Raw genomic sequence first — 14912 nt, forward strand, 5'->3', positions numbered from 1 at the left:
ATAATTTTAGTCCCATTACTTTCTTTGTATTTATGCAGAGGTTCACTGAATGGAGAAAAAATCTACTCGATACTTGCTAATTTATGGTTATAAAACCTTGATACACAGCAGTACAAAAAAACCCAAACTGCTTTCATCCCATCAGACCACTGAAAAACTCAAGTTTTCTAGTACAACTTGCGAAGGAGCAAAAAAGTATGTTTGCTACACAAAGTAGAACATACGCCACAAATACTTTTAGGAAATCTATTTGTCAATACTTCATAAGCCTTGTTTTTCTAGATATTTCAGTGATGATCTCAGTAATGATAGGAACAAAATCATTTGCTGACTTCTATCTATTCCAAAAGTTACAAAGAAGTGAAACATGTTCATATATAGTCACAGAACAATAGTCAAAGAATTCAGTTTCATTTCCAATTGCCAGAAATGCCAAAAAACTGAATTTCTTCAAAGCTATTAATATCAGATAAGCTCTTACCACCAAACTAAGAGAAGTTCTTCATTTCCCTTACTTTATATGTAAACTATAGTCAAGTAAATTAAACTCTGCATAAGACTTTACGAAGAAATAAGACAATGAACTAAATTCTAAATTAAGATCTACTTGAACAGATCAAGTTCTCATTTACAGTACCTGCCAATTCAAGAAGTACCCGATACTGTTTTTTTCTTCAGACTAGAATAACTAACTGATTTTCAGAAAAGGTTTTTAAATTTCACATTAAACATTTCCCTTTAAAACACTGATTTCTTTTCTTCTGTGGAACAGATTAGAAGAGTTGTTTCTGGCAAACTGCCAAAGTGATATTGCTGCAGAGTCCAAAGGCATAGTCCATCATAGGCTTAAAATAGTTTCAACTTTCTAATTATTATGCAGCAACAGCAGTCACTCCACAGTAAGAAATTTGCAAGTGAACCAGTTTTGATCCCCCCCCAAATCCCTCACAATGTAAAAATATAAACCTCAAAGTTGCTAGGTTAGATCTTGGGCAGACACAGAATTTTTCTGCAAAACATTTTAAATGAATCATACAAAGAACTGCTGTATTAGGACATCCTAAATACAGAGTGTGTTAAATAGTTGGAACATTCTCCCCCCAGACACTGTGCAGGGAGGGAAAAAAGAAGATACAAAGTGTACTTTTACTTAACCTACTTGAGATCTAGCAACCAGATTTAAGATATAGTTGTTTAAAGTCTTATTACAAGTGTTATTAAAACATGATATAGTAACATTGCCAGAGAATGATGGTTCAGATGACCTCAAAAAATGATTCGGGCCTAAGCTTTCATTAAAAAACAAAAAACGATACCTATACTAGCTCTGCCTAAGGTTCATAAGGTTGGGGCCTCACCAAGCTTCCTCAGAGCTTGAAAGAGTAGGCACCAAAGGCCCGATTTTTACCAGGTATTCAGGCACCTAAAGATGCAGGCTAGGCACCCAGTGGAATTTTCAAAACCACATAGTTCTCTGAAACCCCCAGTGATTTCAATAGGAGTTTGGTATCATAGGATTTTCAAACGTGCCTAGAGGTACCTAACTGCATCTTTAGGACTTAAATACCTCTAAAAATCTGGTCCTAAGCCTTGAGAGTGGCTTCTCAAGCCCATTCAAAGATCATGAATTGGGAGTGACCATTGAGGCTCCTTGCAGGGTTTCTTTCCTCCCGCAAATTGCCGGAGGTCCACAAGAGGGAAAAAACCTCAACTTCCCTTCAATCCTCTCGTTTTGTCACCCTCCCTAAATCTTATTTAGTAAAATATATACTTAATATATCTCTCTAGTCTTTGGGATGAAGAAAAAGTAGGAATACACCAATATGACAGTTAGAAGATGAAACAATAATTTGGTGTGGCGAGAGAGATTTTCTTTTTGAATACTAACATGAAATTGTTATTTTTGGATTTTTGTAGATTTTTTTCAGCAGTGATTATGTTCACCTGGAAAGATTTTTACAAGGATGTGAAATTACTAAGGCTGTTGATTAATTGCAGTTAACTCATGCGATTATCTAAAAAAAATGTAATCGTGATTAAAAAAATTAATCATGATTAATCGTTTTAATCACACTGTTAAAAATAGAATATAAATTGAAATTTATTAAATATTTTTGGAAGTTCTTCTACATTTTCAAATATATTATTTCAATTACAACACAGAATACAAAGTGTACAATGCTCACTTTATATTGTTATATTGAACTGCTTTGGACCATTATCAAGCAGAACTGCTCTGTATTTGCCATTTATGGCAAATGGAAGCAAAGAATATAAAAAGAAAAATATAAGTGGAAAAACAGTTGCACATAAGAAGATTTTAGAGTTACTATAACACACAAAAGTCTGTACAACCTATATAACAACTTGCAGATGCAATGAGAAAAAGATGCTGTCCTGTCTCCAATAATAAAATATAAAGGATAAAAAACAAAGTCAGTGTCTCTTGGCAGAGTTGGATTTTTTGTATACAGTACTAGCCTCCACAACTGTGCAAAAGACATACAGATATAAACATGTAGGGAAGAGCAGAAATCTAGGGAGATCGCTCTCACGTGAAAGAATTCAGTTAAAATTAAGCTAAGAGAGTGGGTGCTTATTAACAAAAGATAAAAGCGAAAAATCTGAAGTCAGGACTAGAAAGCAGAATACAAAACTGAATAAATAAATCAGGACACGCAGAAACAATCTTATCCATGATCTTAAAATGATCAATGAAATCCACAAGTTTCCCTCAACACAGAGGGGATATAGTCAGTCAACCATACCAGATCAAGAGAGCAATGAGGTAGATTAATTTCAAATGTCACAAAAAGTTTAAAGGAAGCTGCAGAAAAATAAGCAGAGTATGAAAACATGTAGAAGAGTTCCAACATCCTTGTAATATAGTATAGGATGAAGTATCAAAATATTTTAAAAGTGCCAATAGAAGGTTTAAGCCATTCTGTTTATGCATATTTAAAAAGAAAATAATGGTTCTCATAAAAGAGGTTGAACTGTCAACGCAGATTGTACCTGCAAATTAAACACTGAGAGAAGTAAAGAATGATGTTAAAAGCAATACACTTGAAGTTGTGATATTCAACTTCAAGAAAATTTTAAGATTTTCAAATTTAAATGCCAATGATACAACAAACAGCCATCAAGAACTATAGAAACAATGAAGGCAATTTAAGTATCACTGGTATACACACACACTGCTGCAGGCCACCAGCCCTTACTTGTTAGTTAGCAAGAAAATGCCAGATGAAAAAGAAAAGAAAAATTCCTAAAATCATAAGCAAAATGAGGAAACCTGAAAGCACAGTGCTTCAACAATAGGTTTTAAACAAGAGAGGAAATATGCACTTTTGGAAATTGGCTTAATAATAAATCTAAGATTCCCTTCTGTCACAGTTCAGTGGGAAGTTAGAACTGTGACCTCTACCCAGTCTCTCTGTGGGCACCCTATCTACACTATAGGGAAAAGTTGGTCTAAGCTACACAATTTGAGTTACGTGAACAGCGTAACTCACGTCAATGTAACTTAGATCTACTTACCGCGGGGTCCACACTACGCGATGTCGATGGGAGACGCTCTCCCGTCACTCTTCTCGATCCGGTGGAGTACAGGAGTTGACGGGAGAGCGATCCGCAGTCGATTTAGCAGGTCTTCACTAGATCCGCTAAAACGACCACCGATGCATGGATCGCTACGTGTCGATCTCCCAGTAAGTGTAGACAAGCCCTAAGTGTCAGACCTCTACCCACGCTTTAGACTGGATCACCAGGTTAGAACAGCCCCATTCCAACAGTACTGCCACTGTTATGAGTGCCTTAGACTCACATTACAGCCCCCCTCTAGTGCACTCAAGGGACAAATTTTGTTACCTTCACCTCTCTCCATATGGAGGCCCTCAATTCTACCACTCACAGACCAGCTCGTGGAGTGGCAGCTCCCCCCGTTTCCAACTGTGTTAACACAACAGACCCAATTGTATTTGGCATCTGTAAGAAATGAGTCTCTGGAAGCCTGAGACCTGTGGTTGAGTGAAGTGACTATAAAACAACTTATTCAAAACAAACGCATCATCTATTTACGCAAAGGTACATACCAAGCCGAGAGAAAGATTAAAACAACAGTCTATACACATCTGGTCCCAACTAATCTCGAACCTTTCCTTTTTTGCACTTTTCTTGCACTTAGCCAAGATACCACCATTTTTGTGCTTCTCCCTCTTACGTCTAGGATTGCCAACCCTCGCAGATTGGCTGGGAGTCTACCGAAATCGGCTTCAATCTCCTGGTGACTGTTAAAAGCAATCCGGGACATTTTAATAGGCCAAAAGTCCAGCCAGTGGCACAAAGAAATACAGATAAACCCCTCTTTCTCCACATCTTCAGATCCAAAATCAAACGTTTTCAGACTAAGAGTCAAAATGTCCTATTTCAAAATGTGAAGGGGACATAATCAGGTGAGATAGCGTAGTTTAAACCTACAATATTTCCCCCCTCTCTACCCCCTTCCTGTCTTCTCTCAAGAAACTGCGCTGAAAGCATAAAAGCAGCTCCCGATTTGGGTGCCTAAAACTAAATTTTACTTTCTAAGTTACTCAGATGCTTCTTCAGCTTCCCAGCTGGGCCTGGAGAGGAAACTGATGGCTTCCCCTTTTTTTTTCCCTTTTTCTTTTTTTAAGAGTCCTTTTTGCAGTACATCTGCTGCTCCTCTTGCTAGTTCTCTCTCCTATGGGCCCCATCCCTGCACCAACTGCTATGCAACTTGCTTGCTCCCCCGCCCTTCCCACTCCTGTAAAAACAACATGGCTCCAACCTTCTGCTCTCTCTTCCCTCATCCCTCCCCTCAAAGGAGCCCCTCCTCAGATGCTGCTTATTCTTTACTCCCCTCCTGGAGAAAAAAAAAAAAAGCTGTCAGAGAGCACATTTTAAGTTTGTAATTAAATATTCTTTTCCAGGCTGGCCTATCCTTTTACGTCTATGTAGTAATGCCTCTGACATCACCAATTCTCTGTGAGACTACGAATGAGAAGTTGGATCATGAGAGGTACACTATTAAGGAGTTGGAACCACTCCCAATAGTTTCCTCATACGCACCAAACATATACATAAAAAGACAACGACCCCTGCCACAAAAAGCTCACAACAGAATTGTATGAAATGAGAACAGGGAGGATACAATACAGTGCACAAGATAACAGTGAGATAGTTATGATTAATATAATAAGCAGCAATCATAGCACTCCAGCTGCCTAATGAATGTCAAGCGTATTCTAGACATCATGGCACTGTTAGGTCTTAAAGAGATTTAAAAGAAGAGAATGTGGTGGCCTTGTAGATTTTTACAAGGAATCCTCCCTTGCATAAGAGGCAGCAAGGGGAAAGTGTGAAAATACTCACTGGGAAATTTGACAAGATACTCTCCTAATGCCTCTCAGAGCCAGGAGACAAGATGTTATTGTACCTATGGCTTTAAAAAAATAAAAATTAACATTAAATAAAAAAACACCCTGCTGTTCTAGAGCAGGTATTGAATGAAAAAATGTTCTAGGAAATCCAACTCTTATTTGGAGAGGATTTTTACCCACTCCTAGACTTTCCTCCTCACTTTCTGTTTCAGCGTTTTCCTTTGTAGTCTGAACTCTAACTTCTACCCAAATTTCAAAAGGACTGCATTTGAAGAGTTAATTAGACCTCTTGTAAGGTCACTTAAGTGCAGACTACATATTCCTGTCATTGGCCTCCAACAGTACTTTCTCTAAATGTTCCCCTCCTTCAAATTATGTTGAAAAAATTGCTTGGAGAGGTTGCCATGGAGGAGCCAACAATGTCTTTTACCAATAGCATTAGAAGCCATATCTCACAACACAGATTCAATAGAAGTGTGTGCCATGACAGATGTAGCTGAAGTAAGCTTTTTGCAGACTGACTTTTATTTACTGTCTTGCTATATCCTCTGTCTTCATATCACCAAGAAAGAGCAGCATGCACTTCAGTGGTTCCCAATATTTTTTTTTTTTTTTTTGTTAGTGCCTGTCCTCCACCCTGGGGGAGGAATTGGCATACGTCCCCAGTGCCACATCGTGAGAGAGCCATCTCTTTTTTCTGTCTTTCCCTCCCCCCCTTGTCATCCTCATGTTCTTTCCTTTGCGGCTCTTGCATTTTTCTGACTTGTCCCTTACTTACCTCCTACCTTCATTTACTCTCTGGTAGCTCTGATTCCCCTACTCATTACCCCACTCAATTCAAAGCCATACACTGCTGGGGTGGGGGAACATCCACTGTTGCCCACCAAATCTGATGTGGGTGCCATGTGAGCACGGCAAACAAGGTTCAGGTGTGGCAGGTTGCTCAGTTTGAAGCCATGTACAGTGAGCGTCTGCTACAGAAAGACGCACAACAGGAGAAAAGAAAAAAAAGGAAACACAGACTGAGTAGCACATTTGCAATGTGTGCACATGTAGTTAGAAATGATCTGCAGCTTTCCAAGCCAGACACACCCTTTTTTCTACTTTGCATCCCACTGAAGTAGTCTGTACCTCCCATCCCGCCACTCATGTTGCAAAAAACTGATGTAGCTGATGAAAATGTTTGAGGAGCAACAGATGCTGCTTCAAAGTTTCTTTTAAGAAAGTCTTCAATCTCTCTTTCTGCTTGTTCTTTTTGAAAGATATCCCCTCAGGCCACAATAGCTCTATTGCTAAAAATTTAACTGATGATTCCACATATGAAATGGAAGTTATTTCTCCTTTACATTGCTATACCTTATAAAAACTTAATTATGATGGTTGAAATGACATCTTGTGTCCAGGTTTTTCCCAATTCCCCATTGATAACGTTCTAAAACAATGGCTATATTAGTGTGCCATTCTCTTTCACCTGTACTTTTCGTTCCCTTTAGTCTATTTTTTAGTGCTGTGTTGGATTTATCCCCAGTGCCTATAAAAACTAGCTAAAGGATGCAGAGAGGCATGGGTGAGGAGGCTGTGAATCTTGCTTTCCATCAAATGTGTGGTCAACTGGAAGAACCATTTCTTCAGGGGAATTATGTTTTTAAACACTCTCTTAGCAATGTTATACCTCTCCAGAATGCCTACCCTCTAAGTGGGCAACTGATCATTTAGATAACCTGGCTAAAACATCAATCTTACTGGGTGGTGCCATCACTTTCAGGGAGACCCTAACTTCACCTGCTGCTCCCCCTTAGACTCTGTCAAGTCATTTTAGTTGCAAAAGCATGAACAGATCCACTTCAGTGCAAGGCTGAATGATTACTGTAAACTAAGTAGTAGTTCCACTACAAATGGTGTTTATTTGGCTTTTGTGTTATAACTGGGCCTCTGGCAGGAATCCAACAGGTGGGGAGAGGCATCCCACAGTTGCCAGCAATGTTCTAGCAGGTATTAATTTTAAAATGCCAAACTAGGAAGCAAAAAAATAAGGAACTCTCAGTGCTCCTCACTGCTGATGTAAAAGGAAAAACTGAACTAACTCCACCCAAGTAAACTAACTGAAGGCAAAATTTCAGCTGGGGAGGTAAAGGGCTTTCCCCTCAGGAACCCTAAGAATGACAGTTCCAAACTGGCCTCTAGCATTTATTTTCTTTTCTATTCTCTTCTATATAGGTTCTTATACAGCACTCTTCACTGTACTGTCTGTGCAGTTTCCAGTAGCATATTAAGCAATGTGACTAACATCTGTCACGTGTTTGCTCTCTGATCCTCTCCCCAGGGGAGACATGTGTGCAGTAGTGTTTTGTTTTGATGGATTATTTTAACACACACAGCTATATATTTATGTTGAAAAGACAGTATCTATGCAGAGGAAGTGGGCAACAACTGGGGCTGAAAAAGAAATTGTAATTTATACAATTCCAAAACAATAAGCAACTTATGCCCTCTCACGCACAACATTTTAAAAAGACTGTTACAGTGTGCAAGATTCATTTTGTCAAAGAGTTTAAGGGAATGCCATAATATATTATACAGCTATGACACACCAGAAATGTACTCTACTAGACCAAACAAAATTATTATAGAATTAGTTTGATCAAACTAGATGATGCAGAACCTAACTCTCTCTTCAGGAAATGTTTCTATTACCAGTTTCCTTCTGAGCAAACAAAGTATGATACATAGTATGGAAAATAAAAATTCAACATTTCACACAGGTCTGTTCTTTTTATCTGAACTCTCTACTTTTGTCACTCGCAGGACATATATTGACAACACTAATCACATTACAGCTTTCTGCACCTATCAGCTTTGATATCTTTAACTGGAAATCTAGTTTGTTTTTACCACCAAACCATGGATTAAAACCAAATATTGTAGCAGTGTGTAATAAGTATGCTTTGTTTTTGTCACTGATACAGTCTTCTGCCAGGAAAATTTTGTCCTTTAGACCTGGCTAATGACAAACAAGTATGACCATTACCATGGAAAAAACACTATTTCCCTATGGTAAGTAAAGGGTTCTGGACAGTAGACAATTATACCACAGTTACAGTAGAGCCAAACCATAAGAACCTATATAGACATTTTCTGCCAGTCTGTTTTTTAACATAATATAACCTTGTTTATTAACTGCACCAGCAAAAGGACAGCAATCTTCAGACCAGATACAAATAAAGACAAAATCCATTCAGTCGTTTAATATTAAGCAACACACAACTAATTTAGACCTAACATTTATTCTAGTCATGAATGTCTTCCAGCATCTCTAGAAGTATTTTTTGAGAACACCAACTACCAAGAACAAGTGTGAGCTTCCCTCTTTCTCCTTAAAGGAAGCCCTACTCCCAGACCCATTCAAATTAACAAAAAAAATCTTACAAGGTCTTGCAGTATGGTCATTCGAAAAACAATGATGCAGATGTAAAAACTGGTTTATTTTTCTGATTTTATTCTAGCACTAACTCAGCCAAATGAACAAACTGTAAACATCACTACCTTGTTTCCTACATCACATAGAAAAGACTGAAAACAAGAACGACTAACAGCAAATTAGCAAACTGCTAGCAAGAACTAGTCTCCTTCGGAATCAAATAAAAATATTTGATCTGAAATTAAAAGACCTGCCCCCCATTTTAATGTCATTGGGAAGGGAAACTTTTTTGGAGGGGGAAGAAATAATCTACATAAGCACCTCCCCTCCCCTGAAGAATGTTAATGTGTCATGTATTTCAATGAAACATTTAACACCTCATTTTAAGTTACCAACGGTCAGGCCATCAGAGCAGCTAGAAACAGAAGAAGAATCCAGAGGGAATGAATAGTAACAGTAACAGAAACAGACTCCTAGAGAGCCCCATGAAGCAGCATCTCCCTTTGAAGCCAAAGGTAATTTACACAACACCCAAACGGAGAGCAACACAAACAGTGCGGGAAGGGAAATCTCTTCATGGCCTGATATCCTTCTCCAACACAACTTCCAGCTTTAAAAGGGGTTTAAGATGGCAGGAAGGTAGGAGCCCAGAAAGTGTCTTGGGAGACAAGGTGAGATGTGACTTGAGAGAAGGGAGAGGAAATGGCCTGAGAGTTAATCATCACCCCAAGCTCTAGGGAAGTGAAGTGATGTTCCGTGGGATGGGGCTGATCTGGAGGGAGGGGCGCTGGAAAGACAGGGGTGGCAGGCATAGTGATGACTAGAGGAAGGGGTGTTATGTAGGATGGGGGCAGCCTGGGAAGGGGAAGGGAAAGAGGGTGCCATGAGTGGAGGGGCGTGACGGGATGGCAGCGACCCAGAGGGTAAAGACCCTGCGGTGTGGGGGCTACCTTAGGGGAGGGACATATGGAGCAAGGGGGCTGGGGGAGGGCATGGCAGGTGAGAGTGACCTAGGAGGCAGGGTGGGAGGGGTGTCCGTGAGGGTGCGGTGGGGGAAGGGACTGTGGGGTGCGGTGGGGGAGGGCTATGGCGGGGGTTAGTGTGAGGGAGGAGTATGGGGGGCGCGAGGGGTATGGCGGTGGGGGGTGGGGGCCTGTGGCGCGCCAGGGAGGAGTATGGGGGGGCGCGGGTTGGGGTGGGGGAGGGGTATGTCGCGGGGCTCTAGGGTGGGGGTTGCTGTGGGGGCGAGGGGAGGAGTACTCCGCGCGGAGGGGGACCCAGGCCAGGCTCCTGTTCCGCAGCCCCGGGGTCAGCAGGAGCCGCCTGTTGCCCGGTGGGAGGCCGGGACACTCACCGCGCTCTAGTCGCCGTATCCCCCTGCCGTGGGTCCGAGTCCCGCTTCCGCGCCGAGCGCTCCCCTCACGGCACGGGCCAACTTCGGCCTGTCACGTGACGGGGCCGGAGCGGAGCCCCCAGTCTAAGGGTTTGGCTGAAGGGGCTCGGCCGAGCTGGGCCGCGGGGCCTGCCGGGAGCTGTAGTTTGCTTGGGCACGGGCGGGCCGCGGAGCCTGCCGGGAGCTGTAGTTTGCGGGGCAGGGGCGGGCTTGGGCAGGGACGGGCCGCGGGGCCTGCCGGGAGCTGTAGTTTGCTTGGGCAGGGACGGGCCGCGGGGCCTGCCGGGAGCTGTAGTTTGCTTGGGCAGGGACGGGCCGCGGGGCCTGCCGGGAGCTGTAGTTTGCTTGGGCAGGGACGGGCCGCGGGGTCTGCCGGGAGCTGTAGTTTGCTTGAGCAGGGACGGGCCGCGGGGCCTGCCGGGAGCTGTAGTTTGCTTGGGCTGAAAGCGCCTGTCTCTGGTCCATATCACACCGACTGACTCTAAAAAGAGCCAGGACGAGGAAGTGGCCGGGCGGTGGCTGAGTGGGAAAGGAGAACCATGAACCCCTGCAGGACAACAGCCCCCCCTCTCAATCCATGGAACAAACTGCCGCACCAGAGCCCTTAGGAGGCTAAGGCCCAACCCTGGGAGAACAGTGCATGGACTGCTAGCAGCCAGGCCCCTGCACGGGGGCACCACACACAGACTCCACTAGGGCTGCTGCCCTCGATCTGTTCCATTCGGTAACCTCCCATGACAACAGGGAAAAGTTCTGGGGGGCCTGTTGCTGCCTATCTAGCCCTAAATAGAGGTGGGTGAAGCCCTGTCTGGTCAAAAGCCCCAAGCTGAGAACCCATGAACGAAGGCTGGCAACACACAGCACAGTGAAAAGTTGGAGGATGGTGACCAGCCTGAGAGAGGAGTGATTGAAATGGTCACGCCGACAGGGGGTATCTTAATTGCCATTGCCTCATGACTGCGTGGAGATTTTCCACTGGTGCAAAGCTCACAACGCAAATGACTCCGCAAGATGCAGGGAACCGGTGAATTGCTACAAGAAAATTATTGCCCCAGGTTATCAGTAATTGTAACAGACTGTGAATCAAAAAGCCGTGTGGGACAACTGTGCATTACCCTGGCCTAGAGTGACCAGATGTCCTGATTTTATAGGGACAGTCCCAATTTTTGGGTCTTTTTCTTATATAGGCTCCTATAACCCCCTACCCCCATCTTGATTTTTCACACTTGCTGTCTGGTCACCCTACCCTGGCCTAGGAGATGGAGAGAGATAGCAGAGGCAGTATTGCTATGTAGCAATCTACCATCAAATCAAGGATGGATAATAATGACAAATGGACACTGGATAAAAACCTAGTCACATATCGGAACTCTGTCTTGGATAGATGCCTGATGTGCTGTATCTGCCTCTGACAAGCACCCGAGTTCCTGTCCTTTTTTACACTTTGGCAGCACTTGTTAATGCCACTACTATATTTTTAAAGGTATTTGAAATGGGAGCAAAGAAGGAGAGAGATTGGGAGGAGACAGAACAAGGCAGGAGAGGAGAAAACAGGGAAAGGAAAGGGGAGGGATCAGAAAAAGAACAGGAAATAGTGAAGGAGAGGGAGAGAGTGTGAAATGGAAGCTTTTCTGCCTCGTTGGTTAGTTTTGCTGGTGGCAGCAAGTTGTACTAATTGCTATTTTGGGATTCCAGAGGCGTTGTTGTGAGGAGTGAATTACTATGCTGTAGAGAAGGAAGGTTTGTTGTTTAGACAAGTGAAACCGAAGGCTATGTTTAGCTGACACAGAAATTAAGTCCTTTCCAGGGCAGCTTGGTTTAGAGAAGAGGCTCTTAGGAGCCTTTTAATGTCCCCTCTCTCGGTGAGGACAGGCTAACTACCTCTCTCCATGGCTTCCTTCTTTTTAGCTTTTGCATATGTATGATGGTGTTTTATGCCACAAGATCCCAAGTAACTACACACTTAAGATATCAAAGATAGTGACACGCTTCATCCACTGCTGTGTCCGCTCCTTTGTGAGATTTTGGTGTTTGCTGTGCAATTCCTCTCCTGCTCCTTTCAGTCTGTTTAAAACCTACTTCTCTGACCTCTCCTTTTTAAAGCAAGGGCTGCTGACTGAAGTCAAATCAGCAGGACTAGATAAGGCATTGATTGCGGTAAAATGTGCTACTCTCAAACCTGGCGAGGCTAAATAAGATAAAGCAGTATACATGCACCTGTGCCTTACTTCTTTATTGAATTGTTCCGTTTTGTACTGTTTGACAAAGCCATTTCAGAGACCATCCAACAAATATTTAAAAACATTGCTGTACTTTGATAGTACCAGGACTGTGACAATTTAAACATTACAACAGGAGTTGGCAACCTTTGGCACGCGTCTCGCCAGGGTAAGCACCCATAGTTTGCCCGCTTCTGGTATAGAATGGGTTCAGAAATTCTCCCACGATGGGCCTAGTGCTGATGCAGCTCCACCAGTACTGGCAACAGTAGGAGAGGCAACATAGACTGGTCTCAGGTGTATTTAACAACATGTCCCCAACCTGTTCACGTGGTTCTAAAAGTTGTACTTGTGTGTACTAGTGCCTGTTCAGAGTAGATACAAAACAAAACTTATTTCAAGCAGCCTTTATATATCAAAATAGAAAAAAAAATACATGCAGATTGCAGAAAACCCATTTTTGAAAGATCCTTTACTGGTCTCCTTTCACTTGCCTGTATTATGTACTGGTAACTTTGCATTTAAATGGCATTAGAATCAGTTTTTATTAAAGAACTCAGTGGGATGGTTAATTCTGCCTTTCCGCAACATTTTAAATAGGAAAGTTGTCAGAATAAAGTAATATCCATGGCCTAACCAGCTAGCAATGTAATACAAATCTGTCTTGAGATTTGCAAGCTATACAAATCTAATAATGCATCTCAGAAATAATTGGAAAAAGACAACCAGCTTTTTTATTAAATTTGGTTTTAAAGAACTTGTTCCTGGGATGAGACTGTGTCAGATTTCAGCCCAAAGCAAGTTTCAACAGCGCATATATGATGTCTTGATGCTACCTCAAAATATGACTTCTTAAATATTATTTTAATAAAAACCAGGTAGAGCATGCTATTAATTTACACAGCACATAACAAATACTACATCTCAATCCGGTAAAGGCATATACCTTCCCACATAAGTCAACAGGCTTCCACAGTTGTAAGGGTCTGCACTTGGATAGGGACCCTAAATAAAACATACTTCCTATCCATAAATAAAACAACACAATGAAAAATAAGAGAAGACAGAGGGAAAGGCATGGGTTAGTAAACAGACAAAGTTTAATCATAAAGTAAAGGTAGTACTGGTAATTAGGCAATGAGTTAATAAAAAGCAGCATTGCCCACTCTCACAATTTTATCACAAGTCTCGTGATATTTGGTGTTTTCTTAAGGCCCCAGCTCCTGGAGTCAAATGGTTCGGTAAGAATCTTGGCTTTCATTTAAAACGAAAGTAGCTTTCTAGCCCTCAAGTTGCGGAGAAAAGCTTGAAAACATGACCCGAGTGAACCAAAGGCTCAGGAACCATTTTGAAATCTCATTATTTTTTTAGGCCTACCTCATGATTTTTGAATGTTTGAGGATGGCAATAGTGAAAAAGGAACCAACGAGACATGTACCTATGACTACTCCTTGTTTTTGTTTATTATTGTCTGTCTGTCACATCTTTTTTAGATTGTAAGTTCTTTGGAGCAAAAGTTATGTCTTTGGTGTTTATAGAGCACCTACCTTGGGGGGGGGGGAGGGTTCTGAGCTTCATTGGGACTTTTGGATACTACCTCAGTACAAATAAAAAGCAAAAATAATTAATAATTAAAACAGTTTGGGAGGGGGAGGACATGGGAATGATTAATCTGAGATAAAAATGGGAAGACTCATAGACTACCAAGATGTTTCACTATATTAAGACATAGTGTAAAGTAACTAATATAAAACTCGACAGTATACACTTATAACTTGGAGACCTATCACTCATGTAGAACTAGCTTTCTAACAGAGAAAGGGATTCATGACATTAGATGGGATAGAATACCCTGTATTATAGTAAAGGTAAGCAAAATGTAATTATCCAAACTGGGACCAGGACAATAGGCTTACCAACCTTATTCTTGTGAAAAGTGACATGAAATCTTTCATGGGCATCAGTGGTCAGAAGCCTGGTTTTATATCTAATCCAGGATATGGCACCTCCAACACTAATGCTATGCTGGACCATTGGCTCAGTATTAGCTCATCATCTCATGCCCAAATCACAGACATCACACTTGCAACTAATGTTTGCGTTCTGTCATGGCTTTTCCTTCGGAGTCGCAAAGTAATTTTTTAATTTAGCTGTTGTCAATGGAGCCAGCTGAGGATCTGGCCGATAGTCAAACAACTGCATTTTGAGGCTAGACATGCATTCCTTCCAGATGTGATGCACTTTTAGGTGTCATGATCGTGAGACAAATTGTTTTTAAAATTATTTTAATCCATTATTTTTAGAGTCTCCTTTACTGTCAACAATTTACAACTGGAATTCCCAAAACCCAAATTAATTTTGTCCAAACAATTTTTTTTAAACACAAGGGAACTGAACTAATGCCTGTTATGATACAGAAATTGCTTTTGAAGTATAGACAAGATAGTTCTATAACAAGCATGGTATTGCATGTTTTATAT

At 41.7% G+C, this 14912-nt stretch overlaps 1 protein-coding gene across 2 annotated transcripts in view; it reads right to left on the reverse strand.

Moving 5' to 3' along the window:
* Nucleotides 1–10394, reverse strand: part of MTM1 (myotubularin 1) — a 55570-nt gene extending 45176 nt beyond the window's left edge. The window contains exon 1 of one of the 2 annotated variants that reach the window (XM_008169051.4): nt 10175–10394. The gene's annotated coding sequence lies outside the window, so the exon portion shown is untranslated. Of the gene's footprint in view, nt 1–637; nt 663–10174 lie in introns of those variants that run through there. The other variant, XM_065557318.1, reaches the window with a different exon arrangement.
* Nucleotides 10395–14912: the final 4518 nt, after the last annotated feature.

The sequence above is a fragment of the Chrysemys picta genome, chromosome 9 (assembly GCF_011386835.1).
Source record: "Chrysemys picta bellii isolate R12L10 chromosome 9, ASM1138683v2, whole genome shotgun sequence".
Lineage (NCBI taxonomy): Eukaryota > Metazoa > Chordata > Testudines > Emydidae > Chrysemys > Chrysemys picta.